We start from the raw sequence: 26,744 nt of genomic DNA, 5'->3' as shown, positions 1-26,744 counted from the left end.
GTGTGTGTGCATATATGCCAGTCCTGGGGCTTGAACTTAGGCCTAGAGCTGTACCACTTTGAGCTAGAATGCCATTTCTGGCTTTTTTTTTTTTCTTGTGGGTCATAAGGATTGAACCCTGGGCCTGGGCACTGTCCCTGAGCTCTTCAGCTCAAGGCTACTGCCCTACCCCTTGAGCCACAGAATGACTTCGTGTTTTCTAGTGGTAAATTGGAGATAAGAGTCTCATATTCTTTAGTGCCTGGGCTGGCTTTGAACCACCATCCTCAGATCTCAGGCTCCTGAGTAGGTTTGAGCCACGGAGCCTGGCAATTTCGGACTTTTTGGTAGTTAATTGAACATAAGAATCTCATGGACTTCCCTGTCCAGGCTGTTTGAAAATTGATCCTCAGATCTCAGCCCCCTGAGTAGCTAGGATTATAGGCATGAGCCACTGACATCAGCTTCATTCTAGTGTTACTCATATATATAATACAAAGAGTAAACCTGAAATCATGCAATATGACATATGACTAATATATCTTGATACTATTATAATGGAAAGAAGTTACAACAGAATGCTTAGTGAGTTGAGAAAAGCAATTGACAGAGTGATATGCATAGGTATAAGTCTATATAAAACTACCTGTATGTGTGGCTTTCTCAAGTTTTAGCGGATCATCTCTAGGTGATACATTTGTGGCTTTTTCCTGTTTTATCACCTCTATCTAATCTTGCTTCAATAACCATAGATTCCTTATGTAATTTGAATATAAAATTTTATGTGGCTAATTTTGTTTCTCCCCCACTCTCCAAGAACTCAGGAATTGAACTCAGTTCCCACCCCCCTCAATGTGTTTGATCATGACTAGCACTTGATCATGTGAGCTATGCTTCCAGTCTGGCTGTGTGTGTGTGTGTGTGTGTGTGTGTGTGTGTGTGTGTGTGTGTGTGTGTGTGTGCGCGCGCGGCACAGGGTTGGACTCAGAACTTTCATCTCTCTTTTAGCAGTTTTGCTCAAGGCTGGCACTCTATCACTTGAGCCACCGGTCCACTTTCTGATTTTTTGTTTTTGTTTGTTCTTTGCTGGTTAACATCAAGCATTTGGAGATTCTTAGGTACAATTTAAGGAAGTCCTTTGATTTAAATTGAGCGCTTCCTCCAGGCCCCAAGAAGCCAAACCAAATGTCACTGATGTAAAATTCCAAGTCTCATAGCTGAAAGCAAGTATTCTATTTACCTTTCCCAGAAACCAGAAGACAAATGACAGCCTAATCCTGAAACAGGACAGTTGTGATGAGGATTCACTCTACTTTAACTCTTATAACCAAAGTCACCTGATGTCAACTCATCTGTTGACATACCATTCCTTGTTCCTTGTCAAGCTGCTACGTAATACTATTTATAATTTGTAGTATAACACGTAACAGTCCAACAAATTAATAAGATGAAATATACTTAATTATGGCCTCATTTCCTGAAGTATTGGCCATTTTTGCTATTGTAATTAACATTGCTATAATACAGATGTCTCCTTGAGGGAAGAGGTAGAAATCAGAATTACAGCTCCTGAGTATTCTTATCCATAGGCTCATCAATTTTTATTGAAAAATACTCTAATAAATTACAATCCCCTCCCAAAATAACTAATCTTAGTCTTGACTATTTTTCATTTGATTAATTTGTCTTGGAGATGGAGCCTCACTGTGTTGCCTAACTGAGCTCTAGTAATTCTCCTGCCTTACCTTCCTGAGTGCCTAGAAGGAAAGGCTCATGGTATCGTGCCTGGATTCACTACACCTTGTAAATGCACATCAAAGAAAAGATGTCCATTCTTTGTGAACTGCAAGTCCTGCCACAAGCCTCTCTCTCTGTGGTCTTATACTCATTTTATGAGTCACAACAGTATCGACATTACTAAAGTCTAATTTCTTATAAGTCACAATCATGCCTCCCATAACATTTTATGTGTGATAAAAGTACAATAACCATAGGGTGTCTGTGAGGGGAGATTGCTTATTGTACTTATGACATCATAAATCTGATCTATAGTCAAATCTATTCATTGGCCCAGCTTTCTACTTAGTATAATAAAATGACTTGTTCTCTTAACCTTTAAGTGACAGTCAGAAACTCATTACCCTTATTCAAGGATGCATTACAAACACTTGAATTATAAAACACTAAATAGCTTTCAAAAGATTGCTTTGTAAAGATGCTAGGAAAAGATGCTGAGAAAGGTTTTCAGAACTGCCTTTTCTTTCTTCCCTTCCTCTTTTTTCCTGTCATACCTTTCTCTTCTTTCTCTTTTCTATCATTCCTTCCTTTCTTCTTTTTCTTCTTTCTTCTCTTTCGCCTTTCTTTTCTTTTCATATTTTATGTCAGTACTCAGGGGTTTTTGCTCTTGCTTAGCTCTTATACTCAAGGCTAGCATCCTAATACTACAGCCACATCTCCACTTCTGGCTTTTTACAGGTTAGCCCAGGCTGGCTATGAACCAGGATCCTCAGATCTTCGCCTTCTGATGAGCTAGGTCTTCCTTTCTTCCTTCCTTCCTTCCTTCCTTCCTTCCTTCCTTCCTTCCTTCCTTCCTTCCTTCCCTCCCTCCCTCCCTCTTTCTTTCTTCCTTCCTTTCTTTCTTTCTTTTCTTTCTTTGCTTCTTTCTTTCTCTTTCCCTTCCTCCCTCCCTTTCCTCTAATTCCTGATTTCCCGTCTCCCTCTCTTTCCTTCTGCCTCCCTTCCTTCATCTTTCTCTACTACCTGCCTTCCCTTCTTCCTGCCTTCCCTTCTCCCTGCTTCCTTTCTACCTCCCTTCCTTCCTCTTCTTCCCTATCTGAATGTAAAATGAATATATAAAGTCATACATGGAACAAAAAGTGGGAGGACACAGAAATGACCCTTTCCAAGCCCACAACATGCTTACACGGGAGTCAAGGCCTTGGCAAAGCTGTGATTCTATTCCCATAATGTGGTACTTTAGGCCACATCTAGTCAGCGATTGTTGTGATAGGTGTTATGTGAATCTATTACAATCCAGGTTGCTTCCGGAATATGTGGCCAGTTTTATGCTCACAGCCTAAGTGGCATATACATAACATTGTTCCCAGAGTCCTATATCAAATAAGTTTAAGTCCACTCAGGGCTTAAAATCTATTTACTTCATCAGGTCTCCAAAGCTATTTACTTCATCAGTGGGACTTTTTCTCTCCTCTCTGCTTCCTTCTCTTATTTCCTGATTTCTGCCCCCTACCTCCACTAGAGGCTATAGAGGATATAGGAAGATTCCAACAAGGCCCAAACAGGATACATTAGCTTACAGAACCCAGACATATACAGTGTACACGGCACTGGTAATCGCCAAAGGAAATATTCAGGTGAAGAAGTGAGAGATACCTTGGGCTGTCAAATCAGCCCAGCTTTCTACAGAGTGGATACTTTAGACAGATGGCCTGAAGAGTAAGATTTAGGGAAACAGAGACTGGGTCTGAAGAGTACAGCAAGGAAGGAAATCAAGAGCAAAGAAAATTGATTTCACCTTTCAAGTACTTTCTGTTTTTCTCCAGTCTTTCTTGGGTGGGCAACCTAGAGCAGAGCTTCTTAAATTTTCATGTGGAAGTGAATTACCAAGAGATCTTGTTAAAGATCTGATCCACCACATCTGGGGTGGGCAGGAGAGTCTGAATTTCTAATAAGTTTCCAGGTAATGCTGAAGCAGTGGGTCCAGGGAGTTCACATTGAGTAGCAACAACGTTCTAGGCATCCAAGATGAGGCCGGAGCAAAAGGAAGTTACAGGACCACATGTGGCTACTCTGAAGAACAAGGCTTTTTGTTTTTTTTTTTCATTCTTTGGCTTTTGGGGGCTCAGAAACAGTAAGAGAAAAGAGTAAAAGGTGCCAACTAGAGTCTTACATTGTAGATGGTTTTTTTTTTATTTTTTTGCCAGTTCTGGGCTTGAGCTCAGGGCCTGAGCACTGTCCTTGGACTTTCTCAAGGCTAGAGCTCTACCACTTGAGCCTCAGCACCACTTCCAGCTTTTTTTCTATGTATGTGGTACCGAGGAATCGAACCCGGGTCTTCATGCATGAGAGGCAAGCACTTTAACCACTAGGCCAAACTCCCGGCAGGGTTTTAGCATCTTATCATGTGGAAAGCAGTGTCCCAGAAACCCTGGGAGAAAGTGATAGTAGCTGTGTGGTCACTGATTCATGGGATCATAGAATACTAGATTCTTCGTTAGCTCAAAGCCTAACAGTTTTTATGGATCTTGGTGGACACAAAGTCATCTTTTTTTTTTTTAAACAAAACAAAGTCATCTTAAACCAAAAAAAAAAGGCCTTTGAGAAATATTGCAGAAATAAAGTAATCATAACAATGGTTTAATCTACCAAACTCTGAACCTACCTCAACATGTCATGCTAAGGTGAAGGCCCTGATGCTGGGGGGGATGGGTGTGGTTCAGACAATCTTTACATGCTATAATGTTCTTCAGGTATATACTGTTTCCTAAGACATCTAGTTCAAATAATGTGAGAAATAAGCTGGGTACCAGTAGCTCATGCTTGTACTAGCTTCTCACAAGTCTGAGATCTAAGGTGAATGTTGGAAAACAATTTCTGGCAGGAAAGTCTATGAGATTCTTTTCTGTACTTAACTAACAAAAATCAAGACATGAGAGTGTTGCTCAAGTAACAGGACACCAACTTCGGGCAAAAATGTTGAGCAAGGGCATGAAGAGTTGAATTAATATCCCAGTACAGGCACAGAAATGTTAAAAATGGAAGAAGAGAGGTTGGGTAGGAGACAGAGGGAGAAGGAAGAAAGGGAAGGAGGGAGGAAAAGGAAGAATGGGGGAGGGAAGAAGGGAGGGTGGGGAAGAGAGAGGGAGGGAGGAAGGCAGGAGGAAGGGAGGCAAGCCATATTTAGCTACTTACAATAGAAATTTAGAGCTAGTTACTGTTAAAGGCACTGTAGAATTTCTTAGCAATTATCAAGTCAACTTATCAAGCACAAATGCAAGTATCTCTGAACTATTAAACTGAACACACATTCTGTGCTTTCTCCCATTTTCCTTTACGACTTCCCATTTCCCTTTGCCATTTTCCATAAGCTTCATGACTAGACACAGGACAGAAGTTGCAATAGTTCCTCAGCATTTTCCATATTCCACGTACTGTGCTAAGTATACAACGTGTTCTTCCTTTAGTCCACCAACTAAAGGCATAGCAAGTGATTAGTAATATATAATATATTAAAATATTATAGCTACATATTGTAATAATATTACAATCAATATATTGTATGCAATAATTGTTATATGTTATAAATAATATTGTATATAATAGGTATACTAAACAGAAAAAAACAGATAGAAAATGGTAGCATCCTCCCAGGGTTCTTTGAAGGAAAGAGTTAAAATGGTTTCCAAATATATCTATCATCAAACTCATACCTTTCTATCTTGACACTCTGCTTCTTCATACCAGATTGTTTGCTGTCACCTGCCCAGGTAGTTTCCTTCTTTATGCCATCTGTTCTTTTTAGATGATGAATCCCACTGGAACATCTGTAGGGTTAGTAATAGGTTAAATGCAAATGCAAAGATCTTTGTGGCTTCTTTCAACCTTTACATAATTGTCTGGGTTTACTGCCCTGTTCATGCTATTTTCTTTGCCTGAAATTCTTCATTTACTTCCTTTTGGGCTATCTGACTGCTTCAGATTTATCTTGCTGAACTCAGCTTAATCAGTATTGTTTCCAAAAGTCTTTCCTTTGTCCATGATTTCTACTCTAGACTTTTAATAGCACCAGGAAACTTATGATTATAAAACTTACAGCAGGTATAATCTAACATGTGTGTTTCATATATTAGATTGGTTATCTCTAAAGTGAATTATTTGCCTCATGTCTGATGGCTCACTTAAATGGCAACATGTTGTAATTGTCATTTGTTGACTGTCTCCTACCTCTGTACTAGGCATTGGATGGAGGAAATTGATGATACATAAGACTTAGCTCCTAAAATCTGTTTGTTAAAACATGGCTGAGAAATTTAGAAGTCCAGAATAACCAAGGATATAACCAAGTCTTGTTTTTGTAAGATGAAAATTGGTCTCATTGCATTTTCCCCCACAAAGTCTGCATGTTCCTCTAGTCTTTGTTATAATTTAAATGTTAATGTATGAAATCAGAAGCACTTTAGGAGATGAAGTTACAGAAGCATAACAGAGCTTGAGGAACAGAGTAAGACCAACAACAACAGTGAAGGGAAGAAATGAAAATCTGGGCTAGAGTAATACAGCTACAGGACTAGCCTAGCAAGTGTGAGATCAAAGCCTAGCACAGGAAGGAAGGAAGGAAGGAAGGAAGGAAGGAAGGAAGCAAGGAAGGAAAAAAAGGAAAAAAGGAAGGGAGGAAGGATTGATTTGCCATGTCTTTCAGAAATGCTCTTATAATGTGCTGACACTCCCCAAATTTGAAGTTAATAGCTAATATTTACATTTTTTTCCTTTTCCTTTTCTTCTTTTCTTTTTCTTATTTTTTTTGGTGCCAGTCCTAGGGTTTGAACTCAAGGCCTGTGCACTGTTTCTGAGCCTCTTTTACTCAAGGCTAGCACCCTTCCACAGTGCCACTTCTCAGTAATTTATGGCAGATAAGAGTCTCACAGGTGTTCTTGGCAGGGCTGGCTTCAAACTGAGATTCTCAGACCTTAACTTCCTGAGTAGCTAAGGTTAGATGCATGAGCTCCCAGTGCTGGGCCTTGTTTTTGTTGTTGTTGTTGTTGTTGTTGTTTTTATATCAGAGAAGAAAAAGAAACCATACCCTTAGTATACTGGTGACAGACTTGTACCTTTCATCATGACAATTTAGATTAAAAGCAAGAAGATGGAGGCCAGTTATAAACCAGCTAGAATCCTTAATATATATGATAAGAGCACAGACCAACCAAGAATAACCATATGAGAAAGAGAAGAGAATGCACAGTATAAGTTCCTTGGGCCTGTCTCCAGCTCTCTCAGACCTTATCATGTGGATGCCCCTAGAAGTGACAGGTTCAGTTCCATTGACAAATGACACATACTTCCAACAGTTATAGACCTCAAAACTGAATTATAAGATTAGAAAGAATCCATACTTTTGAACAAGGATGGTAGGAAGAAATTATGAAATATGGAATGCTTGAGAACTGAGTGTCCTCTTTTCCTTGAAATATTACACACACCACTTACTCATAGAATTCTTTCTCTTGGGGCCAGGAGTTTGGCCTAGTGGTAGAGTGCTTGCCTAACATGCACAAAGTCCTGGTTTCCATTTCTCGGTACCAGATACATAGTAAAGCCGGAAGTGGTGCTGTGGCTCAAATGGTAGAATGCTAGTCTTGAATAAAACTTAAGGATAGTGCCTAGGCCCTGAGTTCAAGCCCAAGTCCAGCAAAAACCACATATATTGTAGAATTGTAACTCTGAGACCACAGAATTCTCCTCCCCCTCCCCCCACCCCCCACCCCCTGGTTCTCTGGCAACAGTATTGGGCCTTGAACTTTGCTCCTCAGTTTTTTCTTTTGCTTAAAGCAGGAGCTCTACCACTTGATTCATACCTCCACTTTCTGCCTTTATCTCATGGACTTTTCTGCATAGGCAGAAACTGGGGAATAGAATCACAATTGAACCACATGAAAGTTCCAATAAGCAGATGAATATGGTTCATCCTAAAAGCTGGCAAACTGATCAATTCTTGAATTTTTTTATCTGAAGTCAATTTGTCAGAATAAAACATATTTTTAAAGCTACTAGCTATGTTGGGTAGTAGAAAGACTTAAAGGATACATAAAGATTTCACAGGGACTGTGAGTGTGGCTTAATAGCACATTGCTTGCCTACCATGCACGAAGCCCTGGATTTGATTCCTCAATATCACATGTACAGAAAAGCCAGGGCGGGTGCTGTCGCTCAAGTGGTAGAGTTCTAGCCTTGAGAAAGCTCAAGGATAGTGCCCAGGCCTGGAGTTCAGCCCAAGACTGGCAAAAATAAAATTCCCAAATATTGAAGTCACATAGACACATGATTGGTTATGCTATTTCATGGGATACTGTTAAAATACTTATAATGTTTGATTCTATGGATCATGTTCTCTATGTACAAGTCAACGAATTTTGTTTGTTATTTGGACAACATTCCTTTCACAGCCCTAGGCAACCCGAGGCATCTACCCCATGGGTGTTTTGTGTGTGGGGGGTTCACAGTGGATATTATGAATCCCAGGGCAATATAAAATGAAGTAAGATTTTTCTTGCATTACCTATTGCTCCCAAGAGTTTTTTTCCCTTGTGGTTTTTTTGTTTTCTTGCAGCCTTGAGCTTACATATGCCATAAAGGAAGGCCACTTTTATGATTATCATTTCTTTCCCCCAACATAATAATTTTAAAAGTTTCTAATTTACCATCTAAATATTGTTTTGATTAGACTTCTCTGTGTGTGTGTGTGTGTGTGTGTGTGTGTGTGTGTGTCAGTGCCAGTACTAGCACTTAAACTTAGGGCCCCATGTTCCCACTTGTGTTTTTTGCTCAAAGCTGGAGCTCTACCACATGTCTATGTCTGGCTTTTTACTGGTTAATTAGAAATAAGTATCCTTGGATTTGTCTATCCAGGCTGGCTTAGAACCTCAATACTCAAATTTTAGCCCTTTAAGTAGATTGGATTACAGTTATAAGCCACAAATGTCCAGCTATTATTAGGCTTAACAACAACAACAACAACAACAGCAACAGCAACAAAAGCTGTGCTTGCTGTATTTTTAAACTATATGCAAAAAAGGAGGTAAAACAGAAGTAGCTATTGGGGAGGAAAACCATCTTTTTTTTATTGTAATTAGTAAAAGGGTTACATGATATTTGCCAGATAGAAGGTGCATTAATTCACATACATTGATACCCTTTCACATGTCTTGGTACCCATTACCCTCCCCCCCAACCCCCCACCCGTCTTGGTTTTCCCCCCTACCCTATCAAATTTCAAATAACCAAATACAAATAAATTCAATATATCAGATAACAAAGTGAGATACTATAACAATATGAGATAACCAAGGGACAGCAAAGGAGATGAGAGACAACATAGTACATTAAGGACAACAATCATTCGTTATATGGCTTTTGTTTCAATATCCTGGGGGTCCTTTCAATTAGCTTCATACTATATGGCCTTATGTATCAAGATTTTGCTCTATTGCAGAACTCTGCTAGTAGAGCCCAAGGTTTCTACTGATTATGACAAATGAGGGAAACCATTGAGCCTAAGTTCCTTTGAGTCTGGCTTACTTCACTTAATATGATTTTTTCTAAGTCTTTCCATTTCCTAACAAATGGGGCAATGTCATTTTTTCTGACAGCAGCATAGAATTCCACTGTGTACAAATACCACAACTTGTTGATCCACTCATCAACTGAGGGACATCTAGGTTGGTTCCATATCCTTGCTATGGTGAATAGTGCTGCAATGAACATTGTTGTGCTAGTGGATTTAGTATGCCCTTGTTTCTGGATGATTGGGTAAATGCCAAGTAGTGGAATTGCTGGGTCATAGGGGAGTTCTATGTTTAGCCTTTTGAGGCACTGCCACACTGCTTTCCATAGTGGTTGAACGAGTTTGCACTCCCATCAACAGTGTAGTAGTGATCCCTCCTGGTCTCATCCCCTCCAGCATCTGTTATTATTCGTTTTCCTGATCCTGGCCATTCTAACTGGAGTGAGGTGGAATCTTAGAGTTGTTTTGATTTGCATTTCTTTTTATGACCAGAGATGTTGAGCATTTCTTCATGTGTCTATAGGCCATTTTTGTTTCTTCTTCAGAGAAGACTCTCTTTAAGTCTTTGGCCCATTTTTTAATGGGATGGTTGTTACTTTGGAGATTAGTTTTGGAGTGATTCAATTTTTTGAGTTGTTGATATATTTTAGATATGAGGCCTTTGTCCGTTGTTTGGTTGGTGAAGATCTTCTCCCACTCTGTAGGCTTCCTAATTAATTTACTAGCTATGTCCTTTGCCATATAAAAGCTCTGCAGTTTAATGCAGTCCCACTTATCCAGCCTTCCTTTGATTTGTTGTGATTCTTGGTCCTTATTAAGAAAGTTTCGACCTGTGCCAAGGAGGCCTAGTGTATCTCCTATTCCTTCCTGTAAAGTTTTCAGTGTGTCAGCTTTTACCTTCAGGTCTTTGATCCATTTGGAGTTAATTCTAGTGCAAGGTGACAAAGAAGGATCCAACTTTAGTTTTTTGCAGGTGCTTAACCAGTTCTGCCAGCACAACTTGTTGAAGAGGCTGTCTTTCTTCCATTCTATTTTTTTGGTCTCCCTTGTCAAAGATTAGGTGGCCATCGGTCTGTGGTTTAGTATCTGGGTCCTCAGTTCTATTCCATTGGTCTTCAGGCCTGTTCTTGTGCCAGTACCAAGCTGTTTTGAGAATTATAGCTCTGTAATAGAGTCTAAAGTTTGGAATTGAAATTCCTCCAGCGCTGTTCTTTCTGCTAAGAAGTGTTTTTGCTATATGGGGTCTTTTATTATGAGGAAAACCATCTCTTCTCTGTTCAGAGTGGTTTTTTACATGTCATTTCTTCTGAATACCAAATAGTATTTATTAATAAGAATATTTATTGTCCTGGAGCTTGAACTCAAGGGATAGGCACTGTCCTTGAGCTTTCTAAAGGCTGGTGCTCTACCACTTGAGCCACAGCACCATTCCTGGCCTTTTCTGTATATGTGGTACAAGGATTTGAGCCCAAGGCTTCATGTATACTAGGAAAACACTTTACCACTAGGCCACATTCCCAGCCCCCTAATGAGAATTTTTAAATCCAATTAATTTAATATTCAGTATAACTCCCTAATAGAGCATATGGTTATACACATTTAGTCATGTTTCATTCCCTAGCATGCACACATGCATGTGTACAAACATACACACACACACACACACACACACACAGACATACACACCATAAAATGTAAGCAAAGTATTTTACTTGCAAAAGCCCAGTGTCCCACCCTACATAAATGTTTACATCCTGTTCTTGTACTTCTTGATGACCTTACCCTTATTGTGATTTAAAAAAAATAATAATTCTTAGGAGCAGTGGGAGGTAGAACAGAGACATAGAAGATTTTGATGATAGCAACTGTTGTTTATTCTGCAAATATTTGCAATTACCTGTTATGTGATAGGCCCTGGGTTAGGTACTTCCTCCTCTCCATAACTTTCGGAAACCTTCTTGAGTAAACACACAAGCACTTTTTTTGCCTTTGAGAGTTTTGAATGCTTAAAATGCTTCCCAGAGATAAGCAATGGTCTGTTCTCCATGAAAGCAGCAAGAGGGACCTCGGGGATTTTCACTCATAACAGGCACCGAGGTAGGTCTCAGGAGTCTGGTTAAAGCCTACACTAAACTGATGATCTGCATGTGAGTTAGAGGATCGTTTTTTATAAAAAGTGTGTGTGTGTGTGTGTGTGTGTGTGTGTGCGCCTGGGCAGGACACACACCCAAAAGCTGACTCCAGAGATTTTCTTTTCTTTTAATCTTTTGTACAAAGGAGTTGCCATTTTACTAAGTCCCAGGGCGTGAACTCAGACCCTGGGTACTGTTCCTAAGTTCCTTTGGCTCAAGGCTGGGACTCTCCCAGTTGAGCCACAGATCCACTTCTGGCTTTTTGGGGGTAGTTTAGAGAAGATAAGAGTCTCATAGACTGTCCTGCCCAGGCTGGCTTCAAACTATGATCCCTAGATCTCAGCTTTCTGGTGCCAGCAGCACCAGACCAACACCCAAGTTTTATAAACAACATCCCAGCACATTCAAAGAGCTTGCTAAATCAATGAAATTTGCTGCTAAGACATATAGGTAATAGAAATGCTTTCTGTTTGCTTACTAAAGTTCCCACATTTACAAAAAACAACACTTCAGAGATAACTTTTTCCAAATGTTCACATGAACTCCAGAATTGTCTTCCATTTCACAATTGGAAGAGAAGTAACTTGTCTACCTCTAAACTTGATGGGGAAATGGTTGAGATTAGAGCAAAACTCCAAGAACCACGTGTTGGTATTAAGCTATCCTGGCCATCTCTCCAGAGACAGGCAGAACACACACAAGTTTTCTCAGGGAAATCTCCCTGACAGAGTGAACATTCTCTAGTTTCTCAAATCTTCCCATGACTCCCCTGCAAACCATTTCCCCAAGTTACTGCTTTGTTCACCAATTAAAGTTCAGTTTGGATTGTGCTATTTACTTCTTATGGCACCTCTCCTGGACCCACACAGCCTTTAAAACAAAGTGCAAGTTCCATAGATTGACAATCAAGTGCTCAGACCTGAGCATCCATCTACTCCTGCAATCTTCTTTTTTTTCATATATTTTTTATTGTAATTAATAGAAGGGTTACATGATATTTGCAGATAGGAGTTTAGCCTAGTGGTAGAGTGCTTGCCCAGCATGCACAGAGACCTGAGTTCGATTCCTCGGTGCCACATACATAGAAAAAAGCAGGAAGTGGTGCTGAGGCTCAAGTGTTAGAGCTCTAGTCTTGAGAAAGTCCTGCAATCTTCTTTTCCATTTCAATAAGCTAACTCTGGCCTCTTTTACTCCAGTCAAGCTAGGGCAAGATAGGATGCAGAATATAAAGCTATGCCAAAGAATTCGGTAAGCAAGACTAATGCAATTCTTCTAAAAATAGAAATGCATGTAAAAATGCTTGATGGAAAATCATCAAACTTTCAAATACAGACAGGATCCATATTTTTCACTGACTTCCCACTTAGGTACTTTTTACTACATGAGTGTTCCTCAAAATTGGTCCTCACAACTGCTTTCTACGTTAGTTATCTCTCTTTTTTGAACGTTGCCATGTTTGCTGGTAGTTGTATTCTGTCAGGAAAACCTATTTCTCCTGGTACTTTGAAGACAGTCTGAATCATCTTGGATCCTTTCCATCTTCTTTTCTAACCAGCGTGGGCATTTGGCAACTACACACACACACACACACACACACACGTCATTGGCTATTGACTCACTTTGGCTGAGCTGAAACGGGACCCCAGGTATATTTTGTTCGGTGCCAGTGTTTCCAAAAGACTGACTTTATTGTAAATAGTTATTAACCAGGATATTTTACAGGAATTAAAAAAAAAACCCAAAAACAAAATAAAAGACGAGATTTCTGCTACTTATTGTAAGAAAGCAGAAAATTCAGCAAAACCAGATCTGAATGCTTGTAGCCTAGCATTGGGCATTTAGAGCCCAGCAGCTGACCAGCCTTCAGAGCTGCACTCTTCCCACCACCATCCCTTCATTTGCATTGCATTGCCTGCCAGGCCCCATTAGCTTTGGGAGTTTACCACCCCGAGCAGAAAGGAACGAGTGGACCAAATTAAAACGATATATATATATATGTGCGTGTGTGTATGGTATATATGTATATGTGTATATATATATATATATATAGGAATGAGTGGACCAAATTAAATATATATATATATATTTATATATATAAAGGAACGAGTGGACCGAATTAAAACTATATATATATGTGCGTATATATATATATATATATATATATATATATATATATATATATATAACCAAAAAAACCCAACAAACAACGAAGACCCCACTTGCTAGCCAGGAATAATCCCTCTGCTTCTACCATGGTCTCGCAGGAGCTCACAGACGCACCCCATCTTTCCAGCCCACAAACTTCTAACAAGCCTCCAAACTATGCCTTCCACCTATGGACCAATTTCTGCGGGGTCGAAGGCGCAGGGCCCTTCCCCATACTCCTCCTCCCCCGCTGGCTGCAGCCCCGGGCGGGCCGGGCCCTCCCAGCGGCTCGGCGACTCTCTGCCCGGGGGCTGGGGCTCGGGGCCGGGGTGCGCGGGGCCGGGGTGCGCGGGGCGCGGGGCCGGGGGGGGGTCGGGGCCGGGGAGCGCGGGGCCGGGGGGCGCGGGGCGCGGGGCCGGGGGGGGGGGTCGGGGCCGGGGTCTCGGTGCCCGGGTCTCGGGGCCGGGCTCGCCCCTGGCGGCGGCACTGGGCATGCTCAGAGGCGGCCGCGGAGGCAGGTCGGCTTCGCGGGGAGGCGGTGGCGCTCAGCAGCGGCGGCGGGCGGGCGGGCGCGCGGCTGCAGCTGGAGCCCGGGCGCCCGGGAGTTGGAGTTGCCGGGAGTTTCCCCTGACCCCTCCCTCTCCGCGCGTCGCTGCCGGAGTCCGCGCGGGAGCTGCGAGCAGCCGCCAGCCAGCGCCGGGGAACGGGGTCGGGGGGGGGGGGGCGGGTCGGCAGAACCCCGGCCGGAGCTCGGAGCTCTTCACCGGGCAGCTGCCCGAGCGGAGTGTCGCCAGTTGGGACGCGTGGCGCGCACTGGCCGCGCCCGGGCACGAGCCGAGCTGCACGGTAGGGCCGGGGTGTAGGGGGACGCAGCGGGCCAGGTGGAGGCCAGGGGGCCGTGGTGGGCTCGGGTCCCCGGTCCCGGGCAGCGGGAGGAGTGGGCGAGGGTCACGGGGAGATGCTTTCAAGTTGGCGGGAGCAGGGGCCGCGCGCCCCGGCGCGATTGTGCACGCGGACCGGGATGGGGGGGTGGTGGGGACTGGGTTCGGATTCCCTCCCAACCTAGCCCCGGGCGTGTGTGCGAGACCCAGCCACCCGCACCACCCCAGGGTTTTCCCCACCACCCCAGGGTTTTCCCCACCTCGGGAGAAACTTGAGGTCGGAGCCCCCGGGACCTTGCTGTCTCAAGGGTGGGGGGAGCACCCCCGGGGCACCGCCTGGGGGACCAGACAGTGGGGGACCCGGTGGGTGGCTGCGCCCCTACCCGGGGCTCTTTCACCCCTTAGCTGGAAACCAGCAGGTCTCCAGTTGGTTATCCGCCTTGCCATGTTCTAGAGAAAGGGGTCAGCTCCTTTCAGCGGGCGCTGCTCCCCGGGCCCCATCCCCACTCCAGGGCCTTTGGTATCCAGGCGATGAGATGCGAGGGTCCCTCTTGGAGCCCGGGACAGTCAAGGGCGCCAGGCTCCCAAGTCCCACCTGGCAGGACAACGTGGCCTGAGTAGGTGGATGCGTTTTATTTTTCCTCCTGCAGGTTTTCAACACTTCCCCAAACCCCATTGGTTTGAGGTCCCGGAGGTCAAGATGTAGAGAGTCAGGTGGGAAGTTTAGAATGACAGTGTTGTTCCTTCAAAGAAGGGAGTGTGGAGGTGGATCTGCTTTTGATGACCCCCCCCCCCGAGACTTTATATCTCCTATTTCCACGGATCGTCCACGGGGGCTAACATGACCAGCAGGTCCCAAGCAACAGAGCTCCGCCCCATTCCACCCTTGCGTTTTGGGTAACTCTGGGCCCTTGGAACTGGCATTGTGCAGATTGCAAGGTTGTGGAAGATGTTGGATTTTTTTTTTTTCCTGGCTTCACTTTTCTTCACTTCTTGTGTTGAGTTTTGGGGTTTTGCCTGCACACGAGTCAGAGCTACTCTGTCATAACCCAAGGAGGGGGCGGGGGTGGAGCTTTAGCCCAGGCACTGAGCCCTTCTTTGCCTCTGAGGCTGCTAGTGGGACTCAGTCCAGAAATGATTATGCAGGCTAGAAATATGCTTCTCTTTTTCTTTTTTGGCTGAACACCTTGGCTGTTGGGTTTGTGTGTTAAGTTCTTAAAGGGGCACCCACACACTACTCAAGTGCCCTGCTTTAGGGGCTCATGAAAGCCTGCTGGATGTTTTCTTCTCTGCTTTTTCTTTGGGGATCGCTCACTTTGGGAAAGAATTCCAGGTGTGGGGATGAAATGGTGTGACACTGCACTGGAACTGGAATGAGATAGGCTGCAGGTAGCTTTCCAGCTCTTCCCAGGGCTGGTGGGCACACCGTTAGCCACTCCAAACTTCAGTTTCCTTCTCTGTCCAGTGTGAGATAATCCTCAGCCCTCTCCATGATACTGTGAAGCTTGGGAGAGATACATAAGCAGCAACAACACAAACACTTAAAATGTCATTTATTCCCTTAGGTGTTGTCTTTATCAATTTTTAAAACTTACAATTCCTTACCCTAACATTGCATCCCCTTTTAATTCCTCATTAAGAGATTTTGTTGCTTTGTACCTTCCTCAAGTCCACATTTCTCAATTTTACTGGTTGAAGTCCTTCACATCTGAGAGAGGCAGGGAGACAGACTGCTAGGCTTGCCTTATCAACATTCATCATGCCAGGCCTCAGAATGTCAGGTTAGCAAGGCCTTGTTGTAAGGGTCAAAGATGATGAAGAAATCAGAAAGCTCTGGGGTGGAACTCTGATTTGGCTTCTCATCATGACCTTGAACTAAGGACTGAACTCAGTCTCAAAGACTGCAATCGTTCTGTGAGATTTAAGGCCAATGCCACTTGGAGACAAAGGCAGGGGAGCTTGTTTGTCACTCAGGAGGAGCTACCCCAGTTCCCAGCAACCGCAGGTGTCTGTTTACCTTGATCTTATGAGCATGAGAGTCTCCTGTGAAAGCATAGCTTGTTGGGTGATTCTTACACTGTACGGTGGAGGTCCAACAATCTGCACTTCTTAACTAGCTTCAGTTAATGCCAGTACCCATGTCATACAAGCAGCATCATTAATTTATAGGGTGATAAAGGGAGGGGCAGAGAGAGAAGAACCTGGAAAAGGAGAGGAGGAAGAAGAGAGAGAGGGAGAGAGGTGGTATGTTCTGAAATGACATTGTTTTAGTATTTCATATATAAAGATGAGATTTCTTCCAGGTGCTTTTAGGGAATTGCATTAAGCATTGTCTAGTCCGTTATTTGTGCTACTTTCCATTGTCCGGCTTTCAGGATTCTGGTTCTTCTTCAAAGGAATAGATTTTACAAAAAAGATAGAGCTGTCCCTTTTCTCCCTATAAAGTAGTTTGTGGTTTCTAGCTCACTCTTGGGTAGCCTGAGATTGGTGATTTTTTTGTATTGACAACTTCAGTAACTATTTCTTTGATTTGATCTCAGACATTTGTGGGGTGGAAACTGGATAGAATTCCAACACTTGATTCTTAAGCTGAAGGTTATAGAACAGATCAATTTGCTATCTTATAAGCCAAGACAAATGTACTTTCAGTGGTGTCTTGTCCGACTGAATGCTTTACCCTGGCCTTCCAGGAAGGATGAAGAGTATGCCATGGCAACTGGCCTGTGGCAGCAAAGGTCTTTCTTGCCATCTGCAGGATGTGGCCCTGGCAGTGGCCTTTAGCTTTCAGGAATAGCTGTGCCATATCAGTAGGGTGCCCTGGGTGGATCAACTGATTCACCAATCCCTGGGTGATTGGCTCAGCCCAATCCTAAACTCCGTTCCTTGTCCCCCCAACCATCCGTGGCAGACATCTCACCATGACTTGCCGTGACTTAGATTGTGGCCTTGTATTTTTAACTGCTTTACTTTAGAGAGATTTCAGGAGCGAGTCTGACTGGGAGGGTTCTTGAGATAACATCCCTGGGAAGAAATAGATTTTTATCAAGTGTAGCACACAAACAGATTTAGGGAAAGGAGGGGGCCAGTCAGTACTTAACGAACTTGCTTGGCTTTGCTGTGCCAGCTGGAATCCCAGTTGACCCCCATACTTTATCTCAACTTTCCATTTGTGTTTTGTTTTAGTGTGAGATGATTAACACTGGAGAAGGCTATCAGCAAATCAGAAACCTATTCAAAAACTCAAGTGTACCACTTAGAGTTTTAGTAGATAAAACGGTGAGGCTCAAACTAACTTGTTTTCCTGACAGCAGTCAGCACTTGGTGAAGGGGAAAGATCTTTGGGATGTAATCCTTAAGATTCAGTAGCTCATTTACATGGTTTCTCCCACTTAATATAAGTAGGGAACCCTTCCCATAACTTGGTGTTTATATTTTGGGCGTTACCTCACTTTTCACTGTTGGGATTTGTTCCAATATGAGAAGTCTTTTTCCTTATCGACGTTGTTTACTTTCTGTAGCAGTGACTGGCTTGGTATCTTCGGAGAGCTGTTCATTATGTTACTTTCTTTTGCTTTGGTCATCAGCAGTGTTGTTAGTGGGTCACATAGAGTCAAGGACTGTTCCTGGAATGCCATCTTCAGCCTTCCTCCATGGGTGTTTTTAAACAAAAGCCACAGTTTACACTGCTTGAACTCAATGCTCGTCTTCTGGTTTTTATTTTTTTTTCCATACTTCAACATTTGCCAATTCCAGAAATCCAATGGATCTTAAACATGACGAACATATTTAAAGTTTAGTTTATTTTTCTGTAACCTGGTATGTTACGACTGTGTATCAGTCGATACCATCTTAAGATAAGGCAATTTATTTTCTTATACTAGAAAACATTTTCTTCTCAATGCTGTCCAGCTGATAGAATTGAGCAGCAATTGAATTAGTTCAGCAGTTCCTAGAGTACATTGCAGGGATTGTTGTTGGGGTAAATGTTCATAGGTATGCTCTTGTAAAGGGCAAATCAATCTGGGAAGAACTATGTATTACATTCTCAATAGATTCTGAGAGGCATCACATTTAACAGTATTAATGTAAACAACAAAAAAAAGACTTGTTCACATTTCCAGGAACACAAGATATTTTTGAGGTTAAGGTGGGCACACCTTAAGGTTAACCTTGAGGTTAAGGTTAAGATGAATCACACCTATAAACTTAGCTACTCAAGTGGCTGGGATCTAAGGATCATAGTTCAATGCCAGCCCAAGAAGTTGAATCTATGAGACTCTCATCTCCAATTAACCACCAAAAAGCTGTAAGTAGCCATGTGCTGGTGGCTCACCCTTGTAATCCTAGCTATTCAGGAGGCTGGGTCATGGTTCAAAGCCAGACAGGGCAAGAAAAGCTTTCTAGGGAACAGATATGTTTTCAGTTGTTCCTGGAACAGAAATATAAAGACTGACAGTTGTGCTAGCATATAAATGTTTTTCAGAACATACAAGACAATAGACTGTACCTAGTGCCACATGAGGCTTATGATACTGTTAGTGATTCTGTGGTGGCAGTCAAAGAACCTTTGTTCAATTTGTTCTTGCTTGTGTAACTTCACTGAAGTAGCAGATGAATTGCAGTGTTGGCAGGAAAACAAATGGTGGTTAAGCAAGACAGAGGCATGTTTCTTAGGTGACAGGGGCAAGATTCCTAGTCAGTAGACGAGGTGGGAATCGTGTCTTAAGTGCAGATAGAAAAGGATTAAGATGTGGGCTCTGATGGGTAATGTTGGGTAAAGGAGGAATAGCTTTCCAGGAAGAGGACTCTTGATTGGAGTTTCAAAAATAGTAGGTAGAGAGAGAATTCTTACAACTCAACAATAAAAAGGCAAACGACTCAATTTAAAACTAGGCAAGGGATGTATGTCATGTAGATTTTTTTTGAAGAAGCATATGAGAAAATATGCTTAGCACCGTTAGTCATCAGGAAAATGCAAATTAAAACTTCAGTGAGATGTCACTTCCCCTCAACCAGTAGGGCAATGATCAAAAAGACATAGGAGAAACTGGAATCCTCATACAGCATATTGCTGATAGGAATGGGAAATGCTTAGACAGTTGGAAAAAATTTGGCACTTCCTCAAAATGTAAACCATTAGCTTCCTAAAACCATTTGCACCTAAGAGGTTGAAAACATTCATATGAACACAAATGTCTATTGACTAATGAATAAGCAAACTATTCTATATCCAAATCATGGAAATGTAACCAATGATAAAGTGAAATCAAGTTGTGTGAAAGAAGCCAGACAGTATAGAGAAACCTCTATACCTGTTTCGAGATACTATTTTCAGTACCCAAATGATAGAATCAGCCTAGGAATTTACTAGTGGGTAAAGGGATTAAAGCGTGTAGATTCACAGCGGAATTTTCTTAGAAGAATGAAATTGTTATTTACTGGAAATGAATGGAACTGCAGATCGCTATGTTAAGTGAATTAAGTCAGGCCCAAAGAAGCAAGTACTGAAAATGTTCTCTCATTAGTGGAAGCTAGGAGGCAACGAAACAAAACAAGACAAAACAAAAGACATGAACTAAAAAGGGACTACTGGGGAGATGGAAGGGGTCTTAGAAAGAAAAGAGTAAGTAAGTGAACTGAATGGTGAATATTAGCAAAGTACGTTAAAAACATACATGTATGGAAATGTCATGATAAAATCCTTTATCATGCTGAATTTAATATATACCAATAGAAAAAAAAGCCAGACACAAAAGGCCACATATTGTATATTTGCAACGTGAAATGTCCAGAACAGGAAAATATACAAATGGGAAGTAGGTTCATAGTTGCCAGAAGTTGCAAGAGGAAGCAATGGAAAGTGACTGTATAAAGTTTACTTGGGAGGAGACGAAATGTTCTAGAATCAGATAGTGCTGGTTGCACAACTTCAAAACTGTTGAGTTACATACTTCCAAAGGGTGACTTTTATGGTTAAATGAATTATACCTTTGGCCAGGGCCCAAACACAATTAAAAAAAAAAAAAAAGTGGTTAAGCAAAATCCAGGAATAGGATCTCAGTTCCTGCTATGGAGACAACTGTCTGGTTTATTCATTTCTCCTTGTTTATCTTTGGGTGCTTTAGGATTCTGTTATTCTTTCATCAAAAGCCTTTTTCCCCCACATTAAAGGGGTGTTGTATCATTTTGCTTCTGAATCAGAGGGTAGTTTTCATGGCTGCTGCCTGTGATCTTCAGATTGGCTTTTTTCTGGATTTCCCTCTGGAAACAAATTCCGTATTTAGGCTTCCTTGTAGTGAGCCACCAGAGGGCATGCTGACTAGGCAGCTTATGTTTAGCTTTTCCCTGAAGATTTGACTTTTTAGTGTCATTTTCTAATTTGTTTGTGGAATTCTGTCGAGATTGCACTCTTCGCGCCATTTTGTAAGTCTCTGTATTCCAACAGGGTTCTCTTGGTCCTTAGCAATTACCTGAGCCATCAGTACATTGAGCCCAAAGGTCACCATGCTCAAATGAGGTTTAACGCTACTGGAGCTGAGGTTTTCCTGCAGAGAAAGACACTTCCTTCCCTTCTCTTTAGTGGTGTGATGTAGCAAGGATTCCAAACTCATGCAGGCAGCTCTGGGGATCCCGTTAGAAGGCTAAATCCCATTCAGCAGGCTGGGTTGGGTCCTGGGGTTCTGTTAGTGGAGATGCTACCACCCTAAGCATCCCACATCGAGCAGATGCTGATTCGGCACCAAGAAGATGACTTTGGACTAATGACAGAGCTAAGTGTGAAACACACAGCCCCCCTACTGATTTTGCTGTTAAGACCATGGCGAGTTAATTAACATCTAGGCCGCATTTTTCTGTAATCAGAGTTAAGACTGAGCCCATAGAAAAGTATTCAGTGTGTTCTGTCTAAAATGTTGTGCTACCAGCTTTTTCCTTTCTACAAGGGCCAAGAATTCCCTAGGAAGGGCAAGGCAAACAGAAAATGTGAAAGGAAATGGAGTGGAACAGGACCGAAATTTGTTGTGGCCATCACATGGGGGACGTTTGAGGTTTGATTCATAGCCCTCCAGGAAAAATGAACTTGCACTTCATTTCCAACTGATCATAATTTTGGTGAAGTCTCTGGGCTAGTTTTGAGTTTGGATAATTTTCAGAGTGTTGGGTCTTCAGTATGTTTCTTTTGGAATGTTTTCTTTCTTTACTTCCCCCCACCTTTTTTTTTTTTTTTCCAGGAGCTGTAGGCTAGTATTGGGGTTTGAAATCATGGTCTCCAGCTCTCGCTTAGCCTTTTCTGTTCATGGTTTGTGCCCTACACTTCAGCCACATCTCTACTTCCAGCTTTTTGCTGATTAATTGAAGATAGGGGTTTGTTTGCCTGGGTTTGAACCCAGGATCTTCAGATCTGGGTTCTGAGTAGCTGACATCTTCCTCTGTGGCTGTTTAGACTGGCTGGGGGCCTGTCTCATGGAGGTGACATGGAGGCATGTCCTGTTAGCTTCTCATGCTTCGTTACATAATTACACAGTTCCAGGGTTACACGAGGTAAGTTGGTGGCTTGTTAACTTCTGTCTCCTTTATCATTTGAAGTGGGAGGAAATAAGAAATTGTGTGTTTATATTTCACTTGATAGATCTCCATTTGCATTCTTCTGGGAAAGAATATAAAACAATAGTTTTTTTTTGTGTGTGTGTGATTTCTACTAATAGAGCCACAAATACAATAAATAAAACTGGTTTCTAGTTGTCATTGTCTGAAATTCAGTCTTTTCCTAGAAGTAGTAAATCTATGCTGTGAGATCCTGTACCAGCTCTTTCAGGAGCTGACAGATTTGAGTCGGATAACTTTGAAGAAAAGCAATTGTGCAATTGTGTGCTTTGTTATAATGGCATGCATGTTATTATCCAACAACATCAGACAATCAAAAATTAAGTATTTGGGCTGGGTGCCAGTGGCTTATGCCTGTAATCCTAGCTACCCAGAAGGCTGAGATCTAAAGATCACGGTTTCAAACCAGATTGGGGTAGGAAAGCCCATGAGTCTCTTTATCTCCAATTAACTGCCAAAAAACCAGAAGTGTAGTAGAGCACTAGCCTTGAGCAGAAAAGCTCAGGGACAGTGCCCAGGTCCTGAGTTCAAACCCTAGGATACTCACTTTCTCTCTGTCTGTCGATATGTCTATAGGTTGGTCTCTCTCTCTCTCTCTCTCTCTCTCTCTCTCTCTCTCTCTCTCTCTCTCTCTCCCCAGACACACACACACACACACACACACACACACACACACACACACACACGAGTCCTAAGATACTTGGCATCACTGGAACTGTCCTCTTTAGAAGTGAAGGTAACCTGATTTCTGAGGCAGGTGATGTGTATGCTTTAATCTAATAACCTTCTATAACTACCAGTGACTGAGCCAGATCAGGTGGGGCAAGAAACAGTAAGATGCTTTTGTTTTGTCTTGTTTTGCTTTGCTTTGTTTTTGTGTTGGTACTGGGACTTGAACTCAGGGTCTTTTCCTCTTGCTTGGCTTCTTTAGTCAAGGCTGGCAATCTTAGTTGAGCCACACATCCACTTCCACCTTTTTGCTGAATAGTTGGAGATAACAGTCTTACAGATTTTTCTGCTTCACACTGTAATCCTCAGATCTCAGCCTCCTGAGTAGTTAGGATTACAGGCATGAGCCACCCATGACTGGAAAGATGTTTGTTTTTGGACTACTTAGGAATAGAATAGATTGCTTCCCACAGTCTAAGAAGAATGCCAGCAATACTTAATAATGTGCAGTTGATATTTTTCTTGAAGAATTTAATGGACTCGATCATTAAAGCAATAAGGAAGTTGTGCTGTTTCTGAGAAGGAACCAGGAGTATAAAGTTGGGTCTTCCTGAAGTAAGTTCTTTTGAAATTAAATCTTTATATAACTATAATAATATTTTTAAAAATATTATTTGAAAATAGAACATAGTACTTACATAATGAGCTCAAAGCTAATAAGGTGGCTATTTCTTCCAATGTCATTTATTAAAAAAACAAGAAATGAGATTTTCAGATTTTTCACTAACATTGCCCAACCACATTTTGGTCAATCTCCGGTGAAATTCTTTGTGTGTGTGTGTGTATACACCATTCAGTACTGGGGTTTGAACTCAGTGCCTCCCTTAGCTTTTTGCTCAAGGCTAGAGCTCTTCCATTTGAGCCACAGCTCCACTTCTGACTTTTTGATGGTTAATTGGCTATAAGAGTCTCACAGATTTTTTTTTGGGGGGGGGGAGGTCTGGGCTGGCTTTGAAAAGTGATTCTCAGCCTCCTGAGTAGCTAGGATCACAAATGCAATAGCATCTCACACATAGTTGATTTTTTAAAATAAAGAATTCTGAACACAAACACCTTCTTTAGGAATAGCCCTCTGTCTCCAGTCCCACCAGACTATGGACTTTTTCAAAAGCAGAGGTTTTCTATTTCTTTTATAATCCATGAGGATACAAACATTGAACAGTTGGCAAGTTGTAGAAAATCAATTGTGTTGAACAACACTGCCATTGTTCTTATAAGATTTCTGTTCACTCTACTAATCTTTTTGTCAATGTGTTATTTTGTTATTTAACATCTACCTACAGATTTGTTTTTGGGGGGTTGGTTGTGGGGCTTGAATAACGGGCCTGGTTGCTGTCCCTGAGTGTTTCTGCTCAAGACTAGTGCTCTACCACTTTGAGTCACAGCTCTACTTCCAGTTTTCTGGTAGTTAATTGGATATAAGAGTGTCATAGACTTTCCTGCCTGGACTGGCTATGAACCATGATCCTTAGATCTCAAGCTTCCTGAGTTGCTAGGATTATAGGCCTGAGCCACAAACTCCTGGCTCAGATTTTTATTCTAACATAGTTTATGATTCTAAGCTCTTTATAATTCATTTACTCCTTATTATCAATTCTCAGAAGTAGGTACTGTTACTTCTTGTAGTGAAAGGGTAAGTGACATACCTTAGGCCCTATGGTCCCATGTAGTGTGGTCTTGGCAAACTCTTCTTTTCTTCTTATTTATTTTATTTTATTTTATTTTTGCCAGTCCTGGGCTTGAGCTCAGGGCCTGAGCACTCCCCTTGGGCTTTCTCAAGGCTAGAGCTCTACCACTTGAGCCTTAGCACCTCTTCTAGCCATTTTCTGTGTACGTGATACCAAGGAATCGAACTCGGGTTCCATGCATGCTAGGCAAGAGTTCTACCACTAGGCCAAACTCCCAGTCCCTCCTTTTCTTACTTCAACTGTCTTCTGTCAACTGTCTCTTCCCTTTTCCTGAGAGTGGCAGAGAGGTGACTCTAGGCATGGTTTTCCTTTCTTCTCACTTTCCACATTTCTGCTTTCTACTCATTTTTGTGTTCCAGAAAATGTGACTTGAATTTGGAAAATAAGCACAGGATCATGGTTCATTATAGGGCCATGCTTGGGTTGTGGCCACTCATCTGGTGGCCTCTCTGTTAGGATGACCTGGGCTACTTTTTACAGTAGGAAAGGGAGAGAAGGAACAGACCTATTCCTCAGAATTAGTTGGAATAAAGAATCAACTGAAATTGCTCAAAACTACCATATAATCTTGCTTATTATTCAGGCAAGGCTCTGGCCTGAAGCCTCCAATGTCTGACTTTGTCAGGTAATCAGCCATAAAGTTTAGTCAGTGCCTCTCACATCTTCAATGCTCTTGAATCAGCTGGCTCTCCTATTAAAGTAGACCTTGATAGTTAAGGCCTAGATGGGGCTAAGACCTTCTCACAGGCTTCCACAGAGCCCTGTGGTCTGGGTTTACACCAAGCCTACAGGAGTCCTGAGTACTGAGTCATGCCTAGCCTTCCACATGCTATTTTGTTCCAATAAGACTGATTTCCAAAATGGAAACTGAGCCAGGGAGATCTAAACCATCCACAGAGACCTATGCGGAGAGACGTTACACAGAGTCAGTCAAACAGAAAGGGGGAGAAGCTACAAGGAAGGAGTAGCTGTGGTGTGTTCAAAGTGGGTTCCATTTTTACCTGCTACACAGCTCTCTCCATATGCTGGAGAAGCCTGTTATCGTGGCTCTGAGGTATTGCTGGAAGAATGAAAGTCATAGTACCTTCCTGTTCCAGTTGAAGTGACATTTCACAAAGAACCTAGGCTGCTGACATGGTAGAATCTTGAAAGCAACCCTGTAGCACCTCAAGCTTCTTCAAAAGTTCTTCCAATTCCTCCTGCTCTTCAACTCCATCCGCTGTAGCTTCTGTTGACGTCATAAGAATGAATGTTAGGACATCAATGTAGAGTTTAGAATTTATAGAGTAATCTCAGGACTTCCTTTGATTCTTGTAATTGCCCAGGCTTTTTTTTTTTTTTAACAGATGTGTCAAGAGTTGGGTGAGGGTTGGGAGCCGGCCACAAAGCAGAAGCATAGAAGCATGACTTGGTGTCTCTTTCCTCTTATACTAGTCCTGATCTGGTGTCTTAGGTAGATTTATGCTACTGAACGACATAAATGGTGTCCCCTAAATTGTGAATCTGTTAGCTTCAGTAGGTACGGTCTTCCAATATGGTCCTTTCATCTCCCCCCAACTCTCTTACTTTTGAGCTCCAATTACATTGCTTCCTATTTTTTATTTACTTTTATAAACCATGTCTATTTTTGTCGTTCTGATATCATATGGGGTTTGTCATTATGGTGTTAATTTACATTTCCTTCATTTCTATTTGAAGTTTAACGTGCTTTGCATGTGCATTGGCAATTGTAGATCTTTTATGAAGTAACTGTTGCTTACTTTTCAGGGTTTTTTTGGGGGGGGGATATCATTTTTTTTTAAATGAGAGTTTCATGGAATTGTTGTGAAAAGTATTGACATCTATAGTCATGGGGGATTATCTGTCATTGATACCTGGTTATATCCTCTAATGTTCAGGAGAAGAAAGACAGGAAGTAGGATGAATCATAAAGCCCTTCAGTAAGGAAGGAATCCTCCTGTCCTGAGGCCACTACGTGGCCTATACCACTGTAAAATTATGTGACCATTTGAAAGGTATGAGGAAGTTTCCCTTTTATAAAAGTCACTCTGGAAGCCAATAAAATATTGCTGGAAACCTTTTTATGAAGTGTTTTGAATTGGTTTTGAACATGTATAAAATAGAGAAACACTCCTCTTAGGACTGGGAGTGTAGCTTGGTGATAGAGTGCTTGCCTAGCTGAAAGTTTCAAATCAATTCCTACAAAACAACCACAACAATCTTCTCAACTTCCCATTGCTAAGGGAGATTGTTCCTGTGGGATTAAAAATCATGTATTGTATCTAAG

At 42.1% G+C, this 26,744-nt stretch overlaps 1 protein-coding gene across 2 annotated transcripts in view; it reads left to right on the top strand.

Moving 5' to 3' along the window:
• The first annotated feature begins 11,354 nt into the window (after positions 1 to 11,354).
• The window catches only part of Stxbp6 (syntaxin binding protein 6), a 256,606-nt gene continuing 241,216 nt past the window's right edge, over positions 11,355 to 26,744 (top strand). Inside the window, exon 1 of one of the 2 annotated variants that reach the window (XM_090345319.1) lies at positions 11,355 to 11,377. The gene's annotated coding sequence lies outside the window, so the exon portion shown is untranslated. Of the gene's footprint in view, positions 11,378 to 14,152; positions 14,404 to 26,744 lie in introns of those variants that run through there. The other variant, XM_090345321.1, reaches the window with a different exon arrangement.

This window comes from Megascapheus bottae, chromosome 14 (genome assembly GCF_031878675.1).
Source record: "Megascapheus bottae isolate mThoBot1 chromosome 14, mThoBot2.hap1, whole genome shotgun sequence".
NCBI classification, from domain to species: domain Eukaryota; kingdom Metazoa; phylum Chordata; class Mammalia; order Rodentia; family Geomyidae; genus Megascapheus; species Megascapheus bottae.
Note: the sequence above shows the minus strand (reverse complement) of the source record. Positions and strands in the feature narration are given on the sequence as shown.